Source organism: Diabrotica virgifera, chromosome 10 (assembly GCF_917563875.1).
Source record: "Diabrotica virgifera virgifera chromosome 10, PGI_DIABVI_V3a".
Lineage (NCBI taxonomy): Eukaryota > Metazoa > Arthropoda > Insecta > Coleoptera > Chrysomelidae > Diabrotica > Diabrotica virgifera.
The window spans coordinates 148151507-148178381 of NC_065452.1; the positions used below are offsets into that span (position 1 = coordinate 148151507).

The 26875-nt window shown below is 33.0% G+C and overlaps 1 protein-coding gene across 4 annotated transcripts in view; it reads right to left on the reverse strand.

The window, feature by feature from the left end:
• LOC114333588 (myocyte-specific enhancer factor 2) overlaps positions 1-26875 on the reverse strand; it is a 427721-nt gene that overhangs the window by 92092 nt on the left and 308754 nt on the right. For all 4 annotated transcript variants that reach the window (XM_028283484.2, XM_028283486.2, XM_028283485.2 and 1 more), the window contains one exon: positions 26249-26331. The gene's annotated coding sequence lies outside the window, so the exon portion shown is untranslated. The remainder of the gene's footprint in view (positions 1-26248; positions 26332-26875) is intronic.

The window sequence follows — 26875 nt, forward strand, 5'->3', positions numbered from 1 at the left end:
AAATGTTCGAACTGCTAAGAGGCAGGTGGGTGGCAGTTTTAATATTGAATGTAAGCGAAAAACAATACTTATTTATAGGATTTTCAAGATATAGAGGCACAAACTGGGAACATTATAAGATTTACTGGGTATTCCAATTCCCTGAGTTACTGGTTATCTGGTAACATGTAGAAGTTTGGATCAAAGAAAAGTACTAGAAGTCTAGGATTTTTTCCTGGCTATCCAATGGCGACCTTTACTTTGACTTTGACCTTCAACTGACGTCATCTTCTAGAGTTTCGAGGGTTTTCGGCATTAAATTGATGTAAACAGATTACTCATGGGTTTTTGGGAACGCTAAACACGAATATGCCATCAGAATCGACCTACGGAGCACGTGGTAGCCAGGGCCACTGCAAGGGGCGTCATCTTCTGGAGTTTCGATGGTTTTCGGCATTTAATTGATGCCAATGAATTACTGAGGGTTTTTTGAGGTCGCTAAACACGAATATGCCACCAGAACCGACTCCCGGAGCACCTGGTTTCCAAGGTCAATGAAAGGGGCTCCTGGAGTTTCGAGGGTCTTCGGTACTACATTTAGAAGACATGTTATCTTCTAGAGTTTCGGAGGAATCAAATGGATTACTCTTAGGTTTTTGGGGTTGCTGAACATGCATACACTATCAGATCCGACCCACGAATCAAATTGTGCCTACGGCACGTCATTTTCTGGAGTTTCGAGAGTTTTCGGTACTAAATTGATGCAAACGAATTGGTACACACCGAGTACTCGGAGGTTTGCTAAGTTGTTGTTCAAAGAAAGCGTACAAATTGGTGAAAAGTTTTTTTTGCTATTTGTAGATTTTTATTAAAATAACTATGTTGTGCTATTCAATTGTTTTAATTATTTATAAATATAAACTCTATATCTGACAATGTTTTTCCTTCATTTATTGTAAGATCAATTTACTATATTCTATGTTGATAGTGTTATTCATCGTGGTCACTAGATACTCCAGAGTCTTTTATCTAAGTCATATTCGTGTTGAGCAACCCCAAAAACACAAGAGTAATCCGCTTGCATCAATTTAGTACCGAAACTCTCGAAACCCCAGAAGATGACGTGCCTTAGTCACGTCACCATGTACCCCGGTGTCTGATCTGATGGCGTATTTGAGTTCAGCAGTCCCAAAAAGCCATGAGCCATGAGTAATACCCATCTGCATCAATTTAAACCCGAAACCTGTCGAAACTCCAGAAAAAGACCTGGCTTAAGCACCAGGTGCTCCGTGTGTCGGATCTGATGGCGTATTCACATTCAGCAGCCCCAAAAACCTGTGAGTAATCAGTTTTAATTTAGTACCGAAAGCTCTCGAATCTCCAAAGCATGAGGTGCCTTAGGCACCAGGTACTCCGATGTCTATTCTGATGCGGTATTCGTATTCAGCAACTTCAAAAACCTATGAGTAATCCGTTTGCATCAATGTAGTACCGAAGACCCTCGAAACTCCAGGAGTTCCTTTCATTGACCTTGGAAACCAGGTGCTCCAGGAGTCGGTTCTGGTGGCATATTCGTGTTTAGCGACCTCAAAAAACCCTCCGGTAATTCATTTGCATCAATTAAATGCCGAAAACCATCGAAACTCTAGAAGATGACGTCCCTTACAGTGGACCTGGTCACCACGTCCTCCGGAGGTCAATTCTGATGGCATATTCGTGTTTAGCGATCCCAAAAACCCATGAGTCTGTTTATATCAAATTAATGCCGAGAACCCACGAAACTCTAGACTCTAGAAGATGACGTCCGTTGAAGGTCAAGGTCAAAGTAAAGGTCGCCATTGGATAGCCAGGAAAAAATCCTAGACTACTAGTACTTTTCCTTGATCCAAACTTCTATATGTTGCCAGATAACCAGTAACTCATGGAATTGGAATACCCGGTAAACCTTATAATTTTCCGAGTTTATGCCTCTATATCTAAAAAATCCTCCATACGATCGAGATGTGCCCATGAGAACTTTTAATCGGGATGCTTCAAAGAGTATTTTCCCAAAGTATGAAGGAAATTCACTGGGACCTAATTTCCATAAGGTTTGTGCATGGTACTTTGCGGCCCTCTCTGCTGTCTGCAAGTATTGTCTGCATAAGATTATTCACTAGTATTCACTTAACTGAGATGGCTTCATTGATGTCTTCTAGTGTCTCTTTAAACATCTCTTCCGAGCATATATTAAAAAGTAGAGGGCATAGTACACATCCTTGTCATAGTACTCTTTAGATTTTTGTTGGTCTACTCGTATTATAGCTTTCTGATTTCGGTATAATCTGTATATGACCTGTAAAGCTGTTCAAATGGGACCGTGCGTAAACCGGGGCATTCACGTTCCGATTTTTGGTCCAACTAGTGGTCCGACTAGAGAGAGAGAGAGTGATACGTTGGATCTAAAATCAGACCGTGAGTGGGTGGTGGTACCACTAGTAAGACCACTAGTGGGACCACTAGTGGTCCAACTAAGAAAGTTGGAGCGTGAATGCCGATGTTGGATGTTGTATTAAAAATTTCCACTACACTGCTCATTTTCATAGTTGATTTTTTCGTGAACGAATTAACAGATTGCGCTATTTTTTTTATTATCTTAGATATTTGCAGTTGTGCAAAGATTTAATTAAATTTCTTTTTTGTACTTATACCGGGTGGAAGAAAAGTAATGTTTTTCTTATGTTAAGTTTGTAGTCTTATGTTTTGTGAACATTTTGTTTTTTGAATCTCCCTGATATCTTTAGCTTTCTAAAGATAAAGAAACTAACAAAGAAAATAGGTGGTTTTACGCCTTAACATGTATTTTAACTGAAACAAAACTAAATTAACACTAAAAAATAACAGTTAACAAAACTTTAAAAACAGAAAGGCACATAACGTAAACGATTGTCGATCAGGTAAGCGGTATGCACAGCACAACATAAGAGAGACGAGATTGTTTAATGGAGGCTATATGATGTTTTGGGGTGGAATTTCCCTGAAAGTAATACGGATTCGGTGTCTACCTGGAGGCTCTTTAAATATCGAGAGGTACATTACACATATTGTCCAGTTTATTTGTTATTAAAGATATCAGAGAAATTAAAAAAATAAATGGTTCACAAAAGATCAGACTACAACATAGTGTCGGTGCATAACCACCATTTTACCTTTTCCTCCCTAAAGGGTGTCTCAAACTTTTGTTTCGGTTAAATCACATGTTAAACTACAAAGCCGTCTATTTTCTTTGTTTCTAAAGATATTAGGCACATTCAAAAAACAAAATGTTCACAAAACATAAGACTATAATACGATTCTGATGCATACTCATTATTGTACCTCGTCCTCCCTACAGGGTGTTTCAAACTTAACATAAGAAAAACATTTCTTTTCCTCCACCCGGTATAAGTATAAAAAAGAAGTTTGAGTAAATCTTTGCACAACTGTGTTAATACTAAAGAAATATCTAAAATAGTAAAAAAAAATAGCAAAACCCGTTAATCCGTTCACGAAAAAATCAATTATGAAAATGAGCATAAATTTTCTATATCCCTAACTTATGACTCGCAGTATATTACGCATGGGATGTCTACAAGTTTCTCTACGCAAACATTCCTAGTTTGCAAATATTTTGCAAATATAACTACCCTACATCTTAAAAAGTAAAAATTACAAGAGTCGTAAAAATTAATTAGTTCATATTATCAGCTCTATAGACAAATGCTAGAGAAACGAAACTTATGGCATGCTTAATTATGAAACCTCAACTCATGTACCCAATTTTAAAAAACACAAATCCTCCGAATTATATTTTGCATAGACTTTACTCGATACATTTTTGGCTGAGCAGTGTACACCACCGTGAAAACAGGTGACTGAAAGGTAAAGACTGAAGTTGGAGGCTAGTAAGATAAAAAGTTGGAGCGTGAATGGTGCGGAACATCCAACTAGTAAGACCACTAGTGGTCCCACTAGAGGGACCACAAATCGGATCATGAATGGTCCCCAAGGTCCACAGTGCGATTGCGGATCACCTATAATAGACAGATCATAAATCACTGTGTTTCAGACTGCCTCAATGGAATGTTTCCCAGAAGCAATTGAATGGCTATGTAAATTAGACATTAAAATTTAGTTTTATTTTATTTTAATATTTGCATACATGTGTATTTATCGTACTGTGAAATTCCATACGCTAAATAAATAAAGAGTAGTTCGACCATAATGATTGTGCTACCCTGTATATACTAACTTGATTCTTTTTAATTGTACATATTTCAAGATTAATGGGACTATGTCTGGTGCACAGTGCATACGGATAAATATTTTACCTCTTTTCACAACATATTTGTTTATGTATATGTCTTATCGCTGCTTTTAGTTTATGTGTCGCATATTTAAACAATGAACCTTTCTTTCTCATAAAAACATATCTAAATAAAAAGCCGATGCAAAATATCCTTCAGACAAAACATTATTTTAATTATTCTAGTCTAGTCTAGGGCGCATCTGTTTTGAGATGGACGTTGAGAGGTGACTCAAATTTTTTTGCAGAAATTGCTTGAAAATAAACCAAATAATAATATTTGAGTTATCCTCCCTCTCAAAAAGGTCCGGAACATTGTTTAAATAATCAAAATGTCAAAAAATGAAGGAAAAATTCGATTTTTTTCTTCGTTTTTTGATTATAACTTTAAAAGTATTCATTTCCGAGAAAAGTTGTACTAACAAAAAAATTGCATAATTAAATTTCCTACAACAAAGAATTGGTTAAAAATTTAAAAAATAGTCGCCCTAGTTGCAAAATAGCAATAATTGCGAAAAAACCATACAAAAACAAGTATTCGCATTTTACGTTTTTCAACCATTTATGCTACACTTAGGACCTTTATATTTCACCCAGAAAAACTTTATGATACAGTAAAACAATACTGTAAATTTCATTAAGATCGGTTCAATAGATTTGGCAAAATAAATTTTGCAATCCAGCTTTCGCAAAAAAATTCATTTTTTCAAAATGTTACAGGACTGAAAATAAAGCAGATAGAAAGTTGAAAATTTTCTTTGCTTATAGAAGTGTACTGTACCTTTCATTTGCAATTTGCAAAATTAAAATTGATTAATTGCCACGGCGTCAGGAAATTTTTTAAATAAACATTAATTTTTGGTGCTACGCGCAGGACAGCGGTGTTCGATTCACACAAGTTGATTTCCACCAAAATTTCTTCCAATCTTTATCTAATATATTATTTTCTTACTCTATATTTTGTTGTATTTTAATATTTTAATTCCACAAAAATCAAACTAATTTATTATTGTTTGTGAAATATTGTTTAAACAATTGCATATGTTTAAAAATAATAAACTTTTATTCTCTAAGTTAAAATATATGAACAAAGAAAGTTTTTGCTAATAAAAGTGTTATTTCAAAGGATAGAGTATGCGTTTTTATTTTGCAATAAACAAATTTATTTATTTATATCGAAATGTAATAAAAATTAAAATGTATCAATCATTATCAAAGGTCATTGGAATGCCCAATTAGAGCAAACTATCCGCTGTCCTGCGCGTAGCACCAATAATTAATGTTTATTAAAAAAATTCCTGACGTCGTGGTGTTAATCCATTTTAATTTTGCAAAATTGCAAATGAAAGGTACAGTACATTTCTATACGCCAAAAAAAAATTCAATTTGCTATCTGCTTTATTTTCAGTCCTGTAACATTTTGAAAAAATGAATTTTTTTTGCGAAAGCTGGATTGCAAAATTTATTTTGCAAAATCTATTAAACCGATCTTAATAAAATTTACAATATTGTTTAACTGTATCATAAAGTTTTTCTTAGTGAAATATGAAGGTTCTAAGTGAAGCATAAATGGTTGAAAAACGTAAAATGCGAATACATACTTGTTTTTGTATAGTTTTTTCGCAATTATTGCTATTTTGCAACAAGAGTGACTATTTTTTAAATCTTTAACCAATTCTATATTGTAGGAAATTTAATAACGCAACTTTTATGTCAGTACAACTTTTCTCAGAAATGAAGACTTTTAAAGTTATAATCAAAAACCGAAGAAAGAAATCGAATTTTTCCTTAATTTTTTGACATTTTGATTATTTAAACAATGATCCGGACATTTTTGAGAGGGAGGATAACTTAAATATTATTATTTGATTTATTTTCAAGCAATTTCTGCAAAAACATTTGAGTCACCTCTCAACGTCCAAATGTACTAATATTTTTACAGATGCGCCCTGGTCTAGTTGTCTACTATTAGAAAAACTTTTGCTGTTTCCTTTAGTACCCTTTCAAAGCCCTTCCTTTACGGCTCTAAACAAAGCTGTTAAATCAAGGCCGGTCCAGTCTCTGATATTTTTAAGCCATGCATGGTAGTCCAGGGCGCATCTGTTTTGAGATGGACGTTGAGAGGTGACTCAAATTTTTTTGCAGAAATTGCTTGGAAACAACTCATATCGTCGTACTAGAACAATACTAAGACAACTTAAAAAATATAGTTTCGAGTAAATTGAGTTTTAAATTTCCTCCATAGAAAGTATGAAATAAAACTATTTTATATCAGTTTATTGCATTGTTTCTTAAATGTTATGGTGCCCTATTTGTTCTTGAGTGTGTTTAGAGTTCAACTGAAAATTTGAAATAATAAATAATGAGAATAAACTGAGATTTTGTAACATGTCCTCCTCTTACACTTTAAAAATGTTTGATATATACAATTTATCTTTGCTAAGTGTTGAAGTTGTCCAGGTATTGTATTTATTTTTTGTAATATTCTTTAAAAATATCTTTATTTTTCTTCAGCTTATCCTAGTATTTCACCAATTCTATTTTTCAACAATTAATTTTGTTACTATTATTAGCATTTAAACATATCCCACTGTTACACTATTTTTTGACGCACTTGACCACTTTGTCTTGTTTCATTGATTTTTGAAGTTATCTTTACACAATTGTTCGCAAAAAAATGCAGTAGGTATTGTAATTTTTTATTTTTTACTGAAACTTTCAAGAAATAGCAAACATAATATATTATTACATAAATCTATAAAATGAAATCAAATATTACCAACTGGTTAAATCATTTATACTAAAATTCCACTCAATAAACAATAATAAATTGAAAAAAAAACTTCCGGGAACATTTTTTAATCGCTAACTTCTTGATCTTGTTGTTGACTTTTCTTGTACGGTTTTAGATTTAAAAAAAAAATTGTGATATTCAGCAGGGATATGTCGGATTAAACTTAAAATATCTTCTTTTTTCTTAAACGGAATTTTAGGGCGTTCCATATAAGCTGGAGCAATATTGTCAACTTCATTCATTCGAACGTTAATTTGTTTAAATGAATCGGCACCAAAGGTTTCCTTGTAGAAAATATTTGAGCTTTGTTTGGTCACTCGCAGTACCTTAATATTGCTCCAGAGTATTTTCTCTCCAATTGAATTTTTAGAAAAACTTGCAAAATTCATGCTAAACTTTTTCCAATCTAAAATATCAAAAAATTGAAGATTATTAACCATATAAGGCTTTCTTGTTTTTTATCTAATTTTATGATCATTGCCATTTCCTGTGGAGTTAAAATCCAAAAATAAAAATAAAATAAAAAAAAATGTGGAGGTCCACTCAGTAAAGCTTTTTTTTGGCAGACTCTATGCAGGAATGCATAGATAATGATGCATCAATGTTTTAAAAATTTCTGAGTATTTTTCTTGTCCGCTCAGACACCGAATACATTTTAATAAACAGAGGACACATGTTTTCCAAACGAATTTAAAACACGACTTCTAGCATCCGCACTCTATTGCAGTCGGAGAGCAACTTAAAGTTAAACTGACCAGTGAAAATGAACAACTTTACTGTAACTGACCGACTCATCCACGAATTCGTAGGTGAGCGTGGGGATATACTCGGACATTTATTCAAATAATCCTTATTTTTGAAGCTTAGTTAGGGAAATACAGAGACAACTTAAAAAAACAGGTTAATTTAAAATTTTCTTTGCAACACTCGGTGAAATAGTCGGACAAGTTTGCTAGTAAAATACTAAGACAACTTACAAACACAGATATGTTAAAAAAATCATAATGCAGATGTGGAGCTAGACTAAGACATGTGGCAATGTCCGGGTATTTCACCACAACTATGATTAGAAAAGGCAAGTATTAATCGGATAATAAAAAGGTATTTTAAGATATCTTCCTTTTAACCCAGGTATTTCCAACAAATTAACTAGTGCAATATTAGGATATTGCTCATAAACACCACAAAGCAGCCGATTGAACAAATCTTAGTATCTCTCCAGATAGCTTATAAAATTTTACATCAGATAGAGCAGATAACTCAAAAGTTAAATATTTGAAGATATCCTAGTATTGTTCTAGTGCGACGATATAATAAGCTATCCTCCCACTCAAAAAACTCCGGAACATTATTTAAATAATCAAAATGTCAAAAAATGAAAGAAAAATTCGATTATTTTCTTCGTTTTTTGATTATAACTTTAGAAGTATTCATTTCCGAGAAAAGTTTCACTGACATAAAAGTTGCGTAATTAAATCCTACAATGTTATTCTTTGATATTTTCATAACTTTGGTTTTCGTAGTATTGATCTTCATTCCTATTTTTTCCCTCTCAGTGAACCTATTCAACAGTATCTGGAGATTATGATCCCAATCAGTCATTACAACAGTGTCATCTGAATAGCGGATGTATTTATTCTTTGTCCGTTTATCCCAGTAGAAAAACTAGGGGAGAAAAACTAGAAGAGCAAGGGTTATTCGAGAACTTCTACTTTGTTTTTGGACTTCAGTCAAGCGTTTGATACGATTGATCGACTAGCGCTGTATTACAAGCTTAGCTGTATGGAGTTGTCTTCCAAAATGCGGGAAATTATCAAATGTCTTTTCACAGAAAAACAAAATGCATTTTGGGGGAAGAATTGGAACGTCATGTTGGTTTAACTGTGAGATGGGGGTTAGGCAAGGCTGCATTCTTAATCCACTACTATTTACATTATTTCTTAATGACCTACCTACATGATTTTCTAGGAGGATGCGTTGATTTAAATGGATTTATTGATAGAATATTGCTTTATGCAATAATATAATAATTCAAGACCGAGAGAGGTGTTAGACAAGGATGCGTGTTGTCACCTGACTTATTTAACATTTATGGTGAACATGTCATGTGGATGGTTTTAGAAGGATGGGCCGGTGGAGTAACAGTAGCTGGTAGGAAAATCTCCAATTTAAGATTTGCTGATGACACTACACTTATAGCAGCAAATGAGCAAGAAATGTTTGATCATCTGCGAAGAGTTGAGTACGAAAGCAATAAAATTGGTCTGAAAATCAATAAAGCTAAGACAAAAATAATGGTGGTCGACAGATTCGACACTATTCAACTGACTAACATGTTACAGGAATAGCAGATAGTAAACACCTTTATCTATCTCGGGTGTAGTATAACTAAAGATGGTCACTGTGAAGCAGAAGTTCGGAGACGTATTGGTATGGCAAAAAATGCGATTAGTCGTCTAACTAAAGTTTGGCAAGACAGATCTATTTCTCAAAATATCAAGATGAGACTGGCGAATGCCCTTGTATTCTCAATATTTCTATACGGAGCAGAGACTTGTGACTCTTCGCGCATGCGAGCGCCAAAAAATTGATGCCTTTGAGATGTGGTGCTGGAGAAGAATGCTGCGCATACCTTGGATAGCTCATAGGACAAACGTTTCCATTCTAAACCAACTCAATATTAAAAAAAGACTGTCCACAATATGTCTGCAACGAATTCTGCAATTCTTTGGTCACGTGGTTCGCAGAGGTGACGACAGTTTGGAGAGATTAATTGTTTCTGGAAACGTTCCGGGGAGAAGATCAAGAGGACGATCACCAACTAGATGGTCTGACCAAATAAAGCATTCAGCTGGAAACTAATTCTGCGAAGCTCTTAGAGCAGCTGAAGATAGAGACCAATGGAGAAACATTGTTAGGAATATTGGAAGAAATCACGATCCTCAGTAATGGGAAAACGACAAGAGAGAGATATTGCTTTATGCTGATGATATGGTGGTGTTAGCAAGCAGTTCGAGAGTTTTACAAATTATGGTTAATAAATTAGGTGAGTATTGTAGGCTATGGAATTTAAAGATCAACATGGACAAGTAACTCATTATGGTGTTTAGATAAGGGGGTGGAAATATTAAAGAAGAGTGGAAAATAAATGGAGAAATGGTGGAAGTGGTTAATAATTATTGCTATTTGGGACGAGCGGCTAGAGCAGCTATAAACATGGCTTGAAGACAGGTTTTAGCTAAGGCTAATTAATCTTCCACTATCATCTAAGGTGCGCATATATGAAGGGGTAGTCCGATCTATTCTGACTCATGGAGCTCAAGTTTGGGGACTTGCGGAATCGAATAAGGAAGTTGAGAAGATAAGAAGGTTTTTTATAATAAAAATGTTGAATACTCCTAGTTACTGTCCAAACTACATGTTGGATTTAGAAACTAACATAGGGCATGTGTATCTATTTACGATGAAGTTTCATGAAAATTGTGTCAAGAGAGTGTTAGAGTATGAGGAAGGACGTCTTCCAAAATTTCTTCTTCGGAAAATGATACGAGCTAACTGTGGGTGGAGAAGAGATTGGGAAAACTTGGGAGAGAGATGGGGAGTGGAATTCAACACAGAGTGAGAAGATAGGAATTTTTAGGCGGATAAGCTGGAACAGGTGAAGCCATTCGTGCTGGGACAAGGGAAAGAGCATTATAGAGATCAACTGAATCAAATTTCTGCAACCATTATAGATATTTAGTTGGACTCGGCGTTGACATGGGTTATATTAGTCTTCTTCTTCTTCTTTTATATAGGCAGTACTGCCTGTTTTTCTTCAACGGTGCCTTTCATTCTGCCCCTAAGTTGTCATTCCATCTTTTCCTTGGGCGTCCTATACTTCTCCTGCCTAAAGGTGACTTGGCCCTGGCTATTCTTACTATCCTTGATTCACTCATCCTGCTTATGTGCTCATTCCACTCTTCTTTTCTGTTCTTTACCCAGGTATTTATATTGTCTACCCCACATATGCGTCTGATTTCCTCACTTCTTACCCTATCCTGTAGTCCTTTTCCAGCAATCCTTCTTAAGATCTTCATATCATTGGTTTCCAGATGTCTTCGTGTTTTGCTTGTATCTGGTCTTGTTTCGGCCGTGTAAGTCATAACTGGCCTAATAACTGACTTATATATTCGGGCCTTTGTTTCCAATCTTAGGTGTTTGTTTTTCCAAATTGTGTCGTTTAGGCATCCGGCCGTTCTACTGGCTTTAATTATTTGGGTCAAAACGGCAAACAGGTGTATGTTTTCAAAAAACTTTTGATAGTGTGTAAAAAATATTTTTTACACACTATCAAAAGTTTTTTGAAAACATACACCTGTTTGCCGTTTTGACCTATTTAGAAGTGTGTACAAGTCTTGTAGTCTTTTCCAATTAATTATTTGGTCTTTTACCTCTTCTTCGATATTGTTGTCGGCTGATAGATTAATTCCCAGATATTTGAAAGTCATTACTTGTTGTATAATATAACTGTCTAACTCCAATTTGCATCTTATTGGTTCTTTGGCAATTACTAAGCTTTTTGTTTTTTGGGCTTATATTAGTGATGAAGTGTATTTTAATGGTATAAGATTGTGGATATTTAAGATACGAAGTGGTGTATTGTATCTCAGTAATAGACCTGGTAGGGTTGATGATAGGAAAATGTGTGCTTTGTGTCATGAGAGGGAGGTGGAAGATATTCTGAATTTCATGGAGCGATGCTCGGTACTACGTAAATACATACATAATGAAGCGGTTCGGAAAAAGTAGATTGGAAAGGGAAAAGTTGTTGGAGGTTTGGGCTGGAGGGAACTGGTTGGTTACGCAATGCTACTCATGACATGCTAATATGTAAAATTTAATCTAATTTTTTGAAATGTAATTAATATTTATCAATTAATGAGTGACCATTTCCTTTTTATCAAATCGATTAATATGTACTTAATACTGTTATAATTACGCGTTCTTCTGTCTGGAGTAATCATATCCCAGGTATGGAAAATCACAATAATTATTATCTTATTTAAACGATCGCTTCAGGATATACTTACATTACTGATAACTTTAGAATGATATTTCCAATGGTCATGGGGAATAAATGTTTGTTTTATTAGGAGAGCTATTACTTTAAGTAATCACTGTATTTTAAGTACTTATTTATATACCCTAAGTTTTGCTGACGACAAAATAGTGATCACACAAGACGAAGATAACCTCAGTTTTTTCATGAGAAAACTGGAACAAGAATATACAAAGAATTTGATGGAAATAAACTTAAAGAAAACTGAATACCTAACAACGGAGGATACAGAAATAAAACAGTTGGAAATAGGCGAAGATAAACAAATCAAACGAACAGACAAGTATTACAAGTACTTCGGTTTCATAACGCAGCCGCCTACGAAAAGTATAACTCCGAAAAATGCCGTTACGAGTAGAACTTTTAATGAACGCCGCGAAAAATATTATTTTTGATTATATGATTGTGTAAATTATAATCCCTAATAAAGTGTCAGCGAAGAAATTTATTTTTTGAGGAGTATCAGCAAAAAACATCATTTCTGTTTGTGGGTACACGAAAATTATAATTACTAAAAAGTTCTCAGAAATAATTGTTTTCGTCGGCAGAAACAGAAACAGAAAGGGAAATAATTGTTTTCGTCGGCATCTATTATGAACTAAATCTTTTTGTTATAAATATTTTGGAAGTTATATTCTTCGCGGACACGCATATAAAAAAAATTGTATCGCCAACACTTATCAAAGAGTTATTATTTTCACTGGAAATGTATTAGGAATCACATTAATCATAGATACCAGCGAATATCAAACAAAGGAACAATTGAAGAAGATACGAAAAATAGACTAGGACAAGAGAAACAGCATAATGGTACCAATGTTCAAGAAAGGAGACAAAGAAGACCCCAACAATTACAGAGGTATAAATCTCCTGAACACCGCACTTAAGCTAACCACAAAAATTCTAACAAACAAAAAAATCAATGAACTAACAAATTTATCAGATGAACAATAAGGATTCAGATCCGGAAGATCCTGCGTAGACGCCGTATTTGTACTGAGACAAATCACAGAAAAGGCCATTGAGTACAATAGACCAGCATATATATGTTTTATAGACCTGACAAAGGCTTTCGATCGCATATAAGTCGAAGACGTCTTACATTTACTGTATAGAAGAAACATACCAATCAATATTATACAAACCATCGAAAACATCTACTTTCATAATCGAATACAGGCAAAGATAAATGGAAAACTAACGCAGTTTATACCAGTACAAAGCGGAGTCAGACAAGGTGACCCGTTAAGCCCACTGCTCTTTAATATAATAATGGACGAAATAATAGAAGCAGTACGTAAAGGTCATGGTTACAGAATGGGGAACAAAGAAATCCAAATATTATGTTGTGCAGACGACGCCGCATTAATCGCCGAGACAGAAGACGATCTCTAAAGATTAACACACATCTTCAATACAACAGCCAAGAAATACAATATGATAATATCAGCAGAAAAAACCAAATGTATGACAACATCTAAATACCCACTACGATGTAAAATCGAAATTGATGGGAAAATAAAAAGCAGGAAGCAAGGTTTAGATATCTGGGAATAGATATAACCAGTCATGGAGATGTTGAAGAGGAAGTATGACAACAAGGCTTAAAAGCAAGTAAAGCGGCGGGATCTCTTAATGACACAATCTGGAAGAATAAACACCTAACACAAGACACAAAAGCAAGAATCTCTAAAGTTTATTTATAAATCTACATTAACTTATACAGGGTGAGTCATGAGGAACTGTACATACTCTTACCTCGTATAGAGGCTCCTATGAGGAATAACAAATGACCATTAAAAAGTGTCTGCTCCCCTTGTTTAATAATATACAGGGCGAGTTTCGCATTTTGACAGAAATTTATATACGTCATAATTTTTGAACGGTCAGATCGATGTGTCTCTTATTTTGGTCAATCGTTACACTATTACCACCCAATCAACTGATTTATTCAAACTAGAAAAAAATCAGGTCCGGCTTTAAAAAAATTAGTTCGTTTGGGTCTTAGAAAAAAGTTCACCCTGTATACGCTTTTTGAAAACTCTAATATAAATTTTACAAATTAGACAAATAGGCAATTAAAATGGCATATTTATTTTTTTCCGCACACGATTACTTAATTTTTTATAAAAAAATCAAATTTCACTATGAATTAAAAGTTTGGTAAAGTGAACCATAGATTTAAAAAAAAATAACTTTTATTACAAAAATTAATTTTTAATAAGTAATTTATGTTACCATCCAATCAACTGATTTATTCAAACTAGAGAAAAATCAGGTCCGGATTTAAAAAATTAGTTCGTTTTGGTCTTAGAAAAAATTTCACCCTGTATACGCTTTTTGAAAACTCTAATATGAATTTTACAAATAAGACAAATAGGCAATTAAAATGGCATATTTATTTTTTTCCCCACACGATTACTTAATTTTTTATTAAAAAATCAAATTGGTCAAAATCGGAATTTTAACCTAAAAATGAAAAAAAAATGAACTCACGGTTTAACTCGCTACAACTCTGTTCCATTTTAATATTTTTTTTCTGAAATTTTTACAGCACATACCTCTTACCATTGTGAATACTATGAAAATTGTTGTAGACTTTCAGTCTTCTTCTTGTAAAAGTTGCAACCTTGTAAATCGCAAAAATTAGGTGGAAAAATTTAAAATTTATCAATTTGATCACGTCTATGTTAAACTACAGAGTCCAAAAGAAGTGTTATGGGAAGTTTTAGAACTAGACGTGTTATAGAAAAAAAAAATGGTAAAACTTTTAATTTTAAGAAATTGATTTCTTCAATCTTGAATTCTTCAAATTTGATTTTTTAATAAAAAAATAAATAATCGTGTGGGGAAAAAATAAATATGCCATTTTAATTGCCTATTTGTCTTATTTGTAAAATTCATATTAGAGTTTTCAAAAAACGTATACAAGGTGAAATTTTTTCTAAGACCCAAACAAGTTATTTTTTTTAATCTATGGTTCACTTTACCAAACTTTTAATTCATACTCAAATTTGATTTTTTTATAAAAAATTAAGTAATCGTGTGGGGAAAAAAATAAATATGTCATTTTAATTGCCTATTTGTCTAATTTGTAAAATTCATATTATAGTTTTCAAAAAGCGTATACAGGGTGAAATTTTTTCTAAGACCCAAACGAACTAATTTTTTTAAAGCCGGACCTGATTTTTTTCTAGTTTGAATAAATCAGTTGATTAGGTGGCAATAGTGTAACGATTGACCAAAATAAGAGACACATCGATCTGACCGTTCAAAAATTATGACGAATACAAATTTCTGTCAAATTGCCTATTTGTCTTATTTGTAAAATTCATATTAGAGTTTTCAAAAAACGTATACAAGGTGAAATTTTTTCTAAGACCCAAACAAACTAATTTTTTTAATACGGGCCTGATTTTTTTCTAGTTTGAATAAATCAGTTGATTGGGTGATAACATAAATTAAATATTTGTTCAAAAAAAAATCATTTTTGTAATAAAAGTTATTTTTTTTAAATCTATGGTTCACTTTACCAAACTTTTAATTATTCATAGTCAAATTTGATTTTTTTTATAAAAAATTAAGTAATCGTGTGGGGAAAAAAATAAATATGCCATTTTAATTGCCTATTTGTCTAATTTGTAAAAATCATATTAGAGTTTTCAAAAAGTGTATACAGGGTGAAATTTTTTCTAAGACCAAAACGAACTTATTTTTTAAATCCGGGCCTGATTTTTTCCTTGTTTGAATAAATCAGTTGATTGGTGGTAACATAAATTAAATATTTGTTCAAAAAAAATTAATTTTGGCAATAAAAGTTAATTTTGTTAAATGTATGGTTCACTTTACCAAACTTTTAATTCATAATCAAATTTGAGTTTTTTATAAAAAATTAAGCAATCGTGTGCGGAAAAAAATAAATATGTTATTTTAATTGCCTATTTGTCTAATTTGTAAAATTCATATTAGAGTTTTCAAAAAGCTTATACAGGGTGAAATTTTTTCTAAGACCCAAACGAACTAATTTTTTTAAAGCCGGACCTGATTTTTTTCTAGTTTGAATAAATCAGTTGATTAGGTGGCAATAGTGTAACGATTGACCAAAATAAGAGACACATCGATCTGACCGTTAAAAAATTATGACGAATACAAATTTCTGTCAAAATGCAAAACTCGCCCTGTATATTATTAAACAATGGGAGCAGACACTTTTTAATGGTCATTTGTTATTCCCCATAGGGGCCTCTATACGAGGTAGGAGTATGTACAGTTCCTCATGACTCACCCTGTATACATACATACATACTTACTGTGTTTTAAAGCAATAAACCATTTCTGAATCTGAATCTTTTAGTTATGTGTCGCATATTTTAAACAATGAACCTGTCTTTCTCATAAAAGCATATCTAAATAAAAAGCCGCTTCAAAATATTCTTCAGACAAAACATTATTTTAATAATTATTCTAGCCGTCCACCATTAGAAAAACTGAAATCGCGTATATTTTTCATGCGTTTCAAATCACCTTGAACCGTTGCCAGCAATTTTTGGTATGCTAACAACTTTTTCTAACCAACAAAACAATCTTGGAGTTTTCCGCACTGACTCTAGATTATATTTCTGTCCTCGCACCATGTGTGTATCTTTCCCTAACCTCAACTAAATATTTCATACAAATTAGAACGACAAAGTTGAATTACAAAAATCAATCATTGCAAATATGCGAAATGATATAAAAACAAAAACCAATTTTGCAATAAAATTCCCTACTGTTAGTGACGCGGTCCATCCACGATATTTTGAGAATGCGCCTATAGCACCACATCTCGAATGCTTCGATGTTTTTTATGGTCGACTGTTTTAGTGTCCACGCCTCAACCCCACATAACAGGGTGGAAAGGATATAACACCGCAGCGTTCGTATTCGTAACTTTATGTTGATATCACGATTGCAAAAGAGTTTGCGCATTCTATTAAAGACTGATCTAGCAATTTTTTATTCTGCATTAAGGGCCGGTTGTTCGAACGCTAATCAAGAAGTTGATTATAATCAATCAGTTTATTGTAATCAATTTTCTTGATGGGAATCAAATCGAGACATCAAAAGTAAACCACACTAATCATTCATTGATTGTAGGTAAAGCAGTAATTAAAATATAGCCGCAGCTGTTAAATTATTAAAAATTGCTTATTATTATTATTGATTTGTAAGTAAAAACATAAAATTACCATCAGAAAGAGTTTAATTATAGTTTATTTTAGATTAAAATCAAAATAATAGAATAAATCAGTCAACAATGTCAACATAACCTCAAAATGTGACATCTGTCAGAAATACGCTTAATCAAATATAATTGTAATTAAATATTTGATAATGATCATTTTTGATTAGCTTTCGAACAACTGGCCCTTAATCTCTTTTGTTTGATCAGCATCGTCTGTGATCCAAGCACCTAGATATTTATAGACAGACGCTCAATCGCTGTATTGTCTATTACAAGATTAGCTATGATCTTCTTTGATTTCGCAATTACCATAAATTTAGTTTTTTTTTCAAAATAATTTTCAAGCCGTAACTGTTACAGTATACAGGGTGTCCAGAAACTCTACCGACAAACGAAGACAGGAGATTCTTCAGATAATTTTAAGACATTTTAGCTCAATTCACTTAGTCCAAAAATGCTTCCTAAGGGAGCTAGAGCTCTTTGAAGATGGCGTCTTGTCTTAAATACCTCCAGAACGCTTCAATTTAGAAAAACGAAAATCGGTACGTATATTTATCTTCCAGAGAGAAATCGATTCCATCCATTACCAATTTCTAGTGCCGATCATAGGCGTTCCTTTTGGGTAGGGTAACGGTTATTTTATCACATAACTTTTTTGTCTTTAACTTTTAAGCATTTTTGACACTGGATTATTAAATTGTGAGGAATTCTAGTACTAAAAGGTACTCTTGGTTTAAGTCGGTAGGACACACGGTTTTCTAGAAAAATCGATTTGGAAATTTTTAGTTTTTTGAATTTGAATAAAAATTGAAATAAATTAAAAAAACAGTGTATTTTACCAACTTAAAGCAAGAGTAACTTTTAGTACTAGAATACCTCATAACTTAATAATCTCGACTCAAAAATGCTTAAAAATTAAAGACAAAAATGTTATGCAATAAAATAACCGTTGATCTACCCAAAACGGACGCATATGACCCGTACTAGAAATTCGCAATTAATGAAATCGATTTATCTGTGAAATATAAATAAACATACCAATTTTCGGATTTCTAAATAGTTTTTTTTTAATTTTATTTTGGAAATTCAAAAAAGAAACAATTTTAAATCGATTTTTCTAGAAAATGGTGTATCCTATCGACCTAAAACAAGAGTACCTTTTAGTTGTAGAATACCTCACAATTTAATAATTCAGATATAAAAATGCTTAAAAATAAAAAATAAAAAAGTTATGCGATAAAATAACTGTTGCCCTACAAAAAACGGACGCCTATGACCGGTACTAGAAATTCGCAATGCATGGAGTCGATTTATTTCTGGAAGATAAATATGTGTACCAATTTTCGTTTTTCTAAATAGAAGCGTTCTGGAGTTATTTAAGAAAAACTAATTACAAGACGACATCTTCAAATAGCTATAACTCCCTTAGGAAGCATTTTCGGACTAGGTGCATTGGGTTAAAACATCTTAAAATTATTTGAGGAATCTCCTGTCTTCGTTTGTCGGTAGAGTTTCTGGACATCCTGTATATTGAGACTTTGAACGAGATGTTGCAGTCCTACTAGCGTTCCCGATAGGAGAACCGTATCGTCAGCATACCTCATATTTTATAGTGTACATTTGGTTTATGTATTATTTATTATTATACATATACAATTTATTCATATTACTTTGAATCAAATCACACCAAATTACTTGTGGTTATTTTCACGGCAGTTATTTTAGAGTTCATATTCACATAATATATTCAAATTACTTTTACTGTTTATGAACACTATGGTTTGTTTAATTACTAAAAAGAGTAGTTTCAAAAGCGTCATTTATAATCAGAAAAGCTGATAAAAATCTCACTATATTCTTTTTTTTTTATTTGGACATGCTATTTTAGTAGCAGTTTATTAAGGGTCGTTTTCACGCTACGTCTTAATGTACGTTTTGTGTGTCATGCAAAACGTACGACAAAACGTACGTTTTGTGAATAAGCGGAGGACAAATTATATCACACAAAACGTCCAATAAGAAGTAGCGTGAAAACAGCAAAACGTACGTCTTGTCGAATCGAAAAAATGAAATCCGCTTATTCACAAGCCGTACGTTTTGTCGTACGTTTTGCATGACACACAAAACGTACATTAAGACGTAGCGTGAAAACGAGCCGTTTGAAAGTTCGTATTCACAAACATTTTATATTACTTTTACTATTTCTGAACATTGTGCTTTGTTTAATTACTAAAAAGAGTAGTTTCAAAAGCTTAATTTACACTCAAAAAGCTAATAAATCTTCCATAAAAATCTTCTCAAATCTCACAGAAAATGTGTTGGAAATCCTCGTCTCACTAATTAATGATTCCTTTGAAAGAGGCAAATTCCCAGAGTGCCTAAAGATAGCCATTATTATTCCTCTCCATAAGGGTGGTGAAAAATCTAATGCTTGCAACTATAGACCTATTGCCTTACTACCGGTACTTTCAAAAATTATTGAGAGACTCATAAAAACCCGTCTTATGTCCTTTCTCATTGATAACAACATCTTATCCCAAAATCAGTTCGGCTTTTTAACTACTAAATGTACCACTGATGCCTTGTTTTCTGTGCTTCATGAGGTTTACCAAGCACTAAACAATAATCTTTTTACTGCCACTGTTTTCTGTGACTATGCCAAAGCTTTTGATTGTGTAAATCACGACATTTTGATTAAAAAACTAAATTTTTATGGGATTCGAGGTATTTCTTTGACTTGGTTCCAATCTTACTTGAATAATAGGAAACAACTAGTTAGGGCAAATGATACTGACTCTAGTCTCAAAAACATTGTATGTGGAGTACCACAAGGTTCAGTATTGGGTCCTCTACTGTTCCTTATCTTTATAAATGACATCACTAACTTAAAAATCGATGGAAAAATTTTTCTTTTTGCTGATGATACCAGTATCACTTGGAGCAACTCAACTATTGCATCTCTTCATGCAACTATAACTTCTGATTTGCTTACGATAAAAACCTGGTCTGACTCTAATTTACTCTCTTTTAACGTGGATAAGACAGTAGCATTATCCTATAAAAGTACTCTTCAACCCCTGCTTGTTAATAACAGCCAGATCTCTACCGTTGATTCTGTAAAATTTCTTGGTATTTTTTTAGACAGCAACCTCAAATCGTCCCTTCATATCGATTTGTTAAGTAAGAAACTCGCCTCAGCCTGCTATGCTATAAGATCTGTTTCGGAAGAACTCAATTTAGCATCTTCTAAACTAACATATTTTTCTTTGTTCGAGTCTCATCTTCGATATGGTCTTCCTTTTTTGGGGTTCTAGTACAGCTGCCCAATTAGATGTTATTTTTAAATTACAAAAAAGAGCAATAAGGTATCTGTTTGGCCTCAGAAGAACAACACATTGCAGAAGTTACTTCAAAGATCACGGAATTTTAACCCTTACATCTTTATATATTTTAGAAACTGTTTGCTTAATTCGTAAACACATGCATGTCTTTCCAGCAAGGCCTCGTCATGACTACTCCACCAGAAATTCAAATTTTTTATGTCTATTTACCGATCCCGTCCTCTGAGTTAGTAAAGAAATCTATATTATATTCCGCAAAAAAACTATACAACCATCTTCCTTTACAACTCAAATCTGCAACATCTTTCCCCAAGTTCCGTAAAATAACAAAAGCTCATCTATCTAAAAGACCATATTATTCAGTAGAAGAGTGTCTTAATGACTAACTAAGAAATTACAGTAATGTACAAGTAACCAAACTTATCTATATTTGGGTGTCACATGCAGCAGCTTAAATTAGTTCCTATGTCTATAAATAGTTTACTTTGTTGTATATTCACTTTGCAATTTCTATAAATTGTTACAATATATCGATTTTGTTTTTTTTTCTTTACTTTATTAACTTACATTTTGTATTTATGTATATTTTTTTATATTGACGATTTATCAAATTTCAGAAAATTGTATTTGTTATTGTTATTGTTAGATATTATTTATTTATTTTTTTTTCTGACTTTATTAAGCTTTGTCCATAAAATTTGTATTTTCAGTGACAATAAAGCATATTTCTATTCTATTCTATTCTAAATATCTATTCTTCCTTTTATACACACACGCTTTATTATCTCAAAAATTTTCAAATTACATACTTTATTACCTATGAACAGAGTGGTGCAGAGCTCGGTAAAACTGGAATGGCCAATGGAATTTTGTCTCCTTCAGTGATGAATCTAGGTTTTGTTTGGCTGGATCTGGCTCTGATACTTGCATAAGGGAAGATGTTTTAGAGGTGAGAGACGAAATATAGACTTGGCTGTTGAACGTCACACAGCAGGACAACCACAAGCATTATGGTATGATGTGCTACTTGGTTGGGAAGCAGATCACCTCTTGTTTTTATTAACGGTACTCTGACAGGTGGATGATCTATTGGTGAAGTACTCCAACCAGTTTTACGTCCCTACCTACAAACCATTCCAAATTCGATCTTTCAACAGGATAACCCAAGACCTCATACTGCCCGTCAAACCATGGAGTTCAAACAAGAATCTGGTATACAGACTTTAGAGTGGCCATCAAGATCAGCTGATTTGTCATCCATCGAACATGATGTGTGGAATATGGTAGGTAATCGATTGCCGCGTGCTCCAGCAAACTTAGCAGACATGTGGCTTGCCAAAATAAGAATCTGGATGAGTATTTCGCAATATGATATAGACCAGGGGTCACCAAATGACGGACCGCGGTCCCCATTCGGACCGTAGGCTAGTTTTTTCCGGACCGCAATTAAATTCAGAATCTTGGGCAATGAAATTTTGTAATACGTTTGGCTCAACTCTTGTGTGCGACGCCACTTTTCAAGAATGAACTTTATTAAAAACCGGTACAGATCGGTACAGCTAATAGATGAATGAATATCTCAACTCCCTAATGAGAATCAATTACACTAACCACACTCCAAACTTCAGACAGGTTTTACAAAATAAAAAATGTTTTTCTCACTGATAATTTAAGTTTGTAAAGAGTTTTCCCCTTATTGTTATACTTATTATAATCATTAATTTGGAATTTAAGTAAACTGTACCGGGTGTTCCAATAAGAGTGGCCCTCGGCCATATCTCAGGAACCGTTTATAGTACAGCTTCGCTTAAAGTTGCCTCGGGAAAGCCTGGAAATTATTTTCATAATTGTAGGTTCACCGCTAGAGGGCGTAATTGAATATCAAAAATTAAAAAATCAAAATTTTTACAAAATTTGCCTAATGAAAGGGCACTGGAATTCATAGTCTTCATAAAATTCTGCGATATTTGATTTCACAAGTTTAAGTCTACCTTTGCAAATAAGAGGTGGGGGTGAGTGGGAACCTTCTTATGAAAAAATGGCTGTAAGTCCGGTTCTGCCAAATCGAATTTTGCATACGTGGTCTTGTTGAAAACAGCTCTTTTTCTTCAATGTAAGTGTCTTATTTTTGAAATAGCCTAATAAGTAATATGCCAGCTAAGAGGCGATATTTAATTATTTTCAGAAATCTAGTTTTCTTTGGAAAATATTAAATATAAGTATGCATATTTAATCCTCTAGTACAAAATTAGACCAAATTAGCAACAGAATACCGAAAACCGCATGTCGATACCTTTTTTCTCGAGATATATTGTAATGTGTAAATTTGAAACATAACTGTTACTGTCACCTACCGAAGTTACCCGAACAGGGAGAAGTTGGTTTTTTGCGGTTTCCCAACTTCATTGCACAATTATACCTGTTCGTCCCAAGAAAATAGCCGCAACTATTTTCTCCACTCGAACGCTCACTGTCCACGCTGCGCTCAAAAATTAAAGCCACCTCCTGACCACCCACGAGGGACGCAGGTTCGCCTGTCGTTGTACAATGGTTTCTAGGGAGACTGGTCGAGAGCAAAGCACGGACAGTACACGTAAATGTCTATGGAACCAACAACAATCCATCAAAACTTTCTTCTCTGTTGTCTTTTGGCCTTCTGGACACCACCGTCCGGCATAACCAAGGAAAAACACCAGGACACGACACTTGCCCCAGTGTGTTTTTCGGACTGTTTGCTTTTACTGCCACACAATACATTCACGACAAACCCTGAAGAGGACAAAATCCTAAACGGGGACACACATTGAACGCATTTCTTCTTAGCATTTTATCTAAACAAGCAAATCAAACAATGTAGTAGTAGTACCGAAGTTATGGAAAATAGTGTGCTATGGAAAAAAACAAAAACATTTTCCAGATGTAAACGTACATAATTAATTAAAAGAACAACAAGACAAACAACACTATAAAATATAACAAAGAAATAAAAGCACCTACAGTACTTACTTAGTGTACATACTTAGTGACGGCCTAAATGTTCAAACTATTGCCCATCATTTTCGATGCAAATGCATGTTACTCTTTTAAGAGTAGATTGAACAGCAACAGATTTAACTGTTTTAGACTTTTATTTATGCGGACGGATTAACGACCTTGTTTTTGCCGCTAGGCCCACTACTCGAGAAAATAATATGATCTACTAGTTACTAGAGAATACGAAACGCCATTCAAAGGATTGCGAGAGCCGAAATTGAGACTGCTGTTCAATATACTCTGGAAATAGTAAATGCTTGAAATCGAAAATAATGGGCAACAATTCGAACATTTAAGTCGTCACTAAGTAGTTGATTTTTGAAGTTATACTTCTTTACCGGCGATAGAGGGTGATTTTTTTATATGTTAAAACCTATCAGCCCGGCGCATGCGCATTATAACTTTGTTATGATTGGATGTTCAAATGACATGTCAAAAATTATCCGATATGGCAGCTGTGGTTTGGAGGTAAAGGTAAAGAAATGTATAATATATTAGTTTTATTGTTGTGAGGACAGAAACAAAAAAGTTTATAATATTGTAGTGACTTTTAAATAGTTTTTAAAAGCAACAGGTACGTAATAATTGTTAATGTATCATGAGTATAAACCTACCTATTTGATCTGCCAAAATACATAGTATGTAATACTTTGACTTATATAATTTGATTACCATCAAAATTTCTATCAATATTCACCTAATATATTGGTTTTTTACTCTATGTTTTGTTGTATTTTTTCAATTCTAAATCATTTCAATTCGAAATTAAAATAATTTGATCAATTTTCAAAATATCAAAATATCACAAGTTTAATCCGTTTAGTTAGTCGATCTTCGTAAATAATGACACATAGTGTCCATGGCTAAGCGGAGAAGGCGAGTGAATTCCAATACCAACCGCTCTTATAAGCGCTCGCGCTGGTTCGAGTCCCAATAGAAACTTTCCTTTTTGTTTTTTTTAATACATTTTATGATTGTAAGTATATTTATTATATAATTGTATTTTCAGAAAATACGTATTTAGTTAAAAAAATTTTCGACAATTAATGTTCAGACATCATTTGTGGCTTGTTTAATGTGTTTGTGTGTGTTTTATTCTTTTATTATTTTAATTTTTGGCACTGTTCTAATAAAAATGTTTGAGAAGTAGTAAATAAAAATTAGTTTAATATTTAAACAAAATATAAATAAAAAGTATATTAATTTCGTTGAAATCATATAATAGAAGTATAACTTCTTACGTGCGTACAAAGTACACACACATTATTTTTTTTTTCATCGTTATATTTTATAGTGTTGTTTGTCTTATATTTGTTTTAATTAATTATATACGTTTACATCTGGAAAATGTTTCTTTGTTTTTCCATAGCACACTACTTTTCCTTAACTTCGTTTACCGGTGACATTAACAGTTGTTTAAAATGTACACGTTTCTTAAGATATCTCGAGATAGAAAAAAGATATCGACATGCGGTTTTCGGTATTCTGTTGCTAATTTGGTCTAATTGTACTACAGGATTAAAAATGCAAACTTGTATTTAACATTTTCAAAAGAAAACTAGATTTCTGAAAATAATTAAATAACGCCAACTAGCTAGCATATTACGTATTACGCTATTTCGAAAATAAGACTCTTACATTGACGAAAAAGAGCTGGTTTCAATAAGACTAAGTATGCAAAATTCGACTTAGCAGAACCGGACTTACAGCCATTTTTTCATAAGAAGTTTCCCGCTCACCCCCACCTCTTATTTGCAAAGGTAGACTGAAACCTGTAAAATCAAATATTCGCAGAATTTTATGATGAATACGATGATCGGATTTACAGTGCCCTTTCATTAGGTAAATTTTGTAAAAATTTTTCAAGTATGAAAAGGATACGTCGAATAGTTTTAAAATGCTGAGCAAAAATAGTTTTTAAATTTTAAGATACAACACCCTGTAACTCAGTAAGGAACAACATTTTATTTAAGTGTTTTAGGTTAAATCTTCGTATTTTGTGCTAAGGTTTCTCCAGTTACTATATGGACAATTATTAATGAAACACCCTGTATAAATAATCATAACATTTCAATATTCATTTCAGTACTGTTTATTTTGCCGCATACTGTATATCTATTGGTTAATGGAAGATGTACACTATGCCAAATAGAAAAAAATTAATAAAATAATGAACTAAATGGCAAATAAAATTAACAATCATAAAATAAACTGTTGCAAAAACTACTATAAACTTCAAAAGTGGTTCATTTCAATTTAAAATCAACTCGGTTACGACTAGCATCATTAGGAGTAATATTAGATAAATTATAGTCTCTTCCACATTAAATGTTGTAAAATTTATTCCTTTATATTGAAGAGAATTCTTTCAATCATATTTACAATGATTTCTAAACTCAGGAATAAAAAAAGAATAGTAAAAAACTGAAGTTAAAATAGAAAATAAACATACCCAACGATACCAGTGACATGCCAGGTAATTAATATGTTCATGCACTCAAACTTCTTCTTCTCTACGTTGCTAATGCGGATAACCTGAAACAAACACATTTTTTAAAGTATATTGCTTGATAATACAGGTAAGAGTTTTCTATTTGTTCAAGTTATTAATAGTACAGAAAATAGTAATATTTTTGCGTTTTGAGACTGACTAATATACATTTTCATCTAAAATAATTGGTTTTATACTTTGGTACGCCATTGGTTTTACACTTTTCGTATTTCCAATCATGGGCGCCGGCAGCGGGGTGCAATTACACCCCCTGCCTCGATAGAAATAGCTATACATACCTATTTAATCAACTATTCTAAATGGGAAATAAGCCACAATTTAACTAAAAAAATGATTTTATTAACGTTTCAATGTCCATAGGTATCGGATGTCGTTGTCAAAATACAAAATATTAATTTTGACAACGACATCCGATGTGGACATTGAAACGTTAATAAAATCATTTTTTTAGTTAAATTGTGGCTTATTTCCCATTGACAACGACATCCGATGTGGACATTGAAACGTTAATAAAATCATTTTTTTAGTTAAATTGTGGCTTATTTCCCATTTAGAATAGTTGATTAC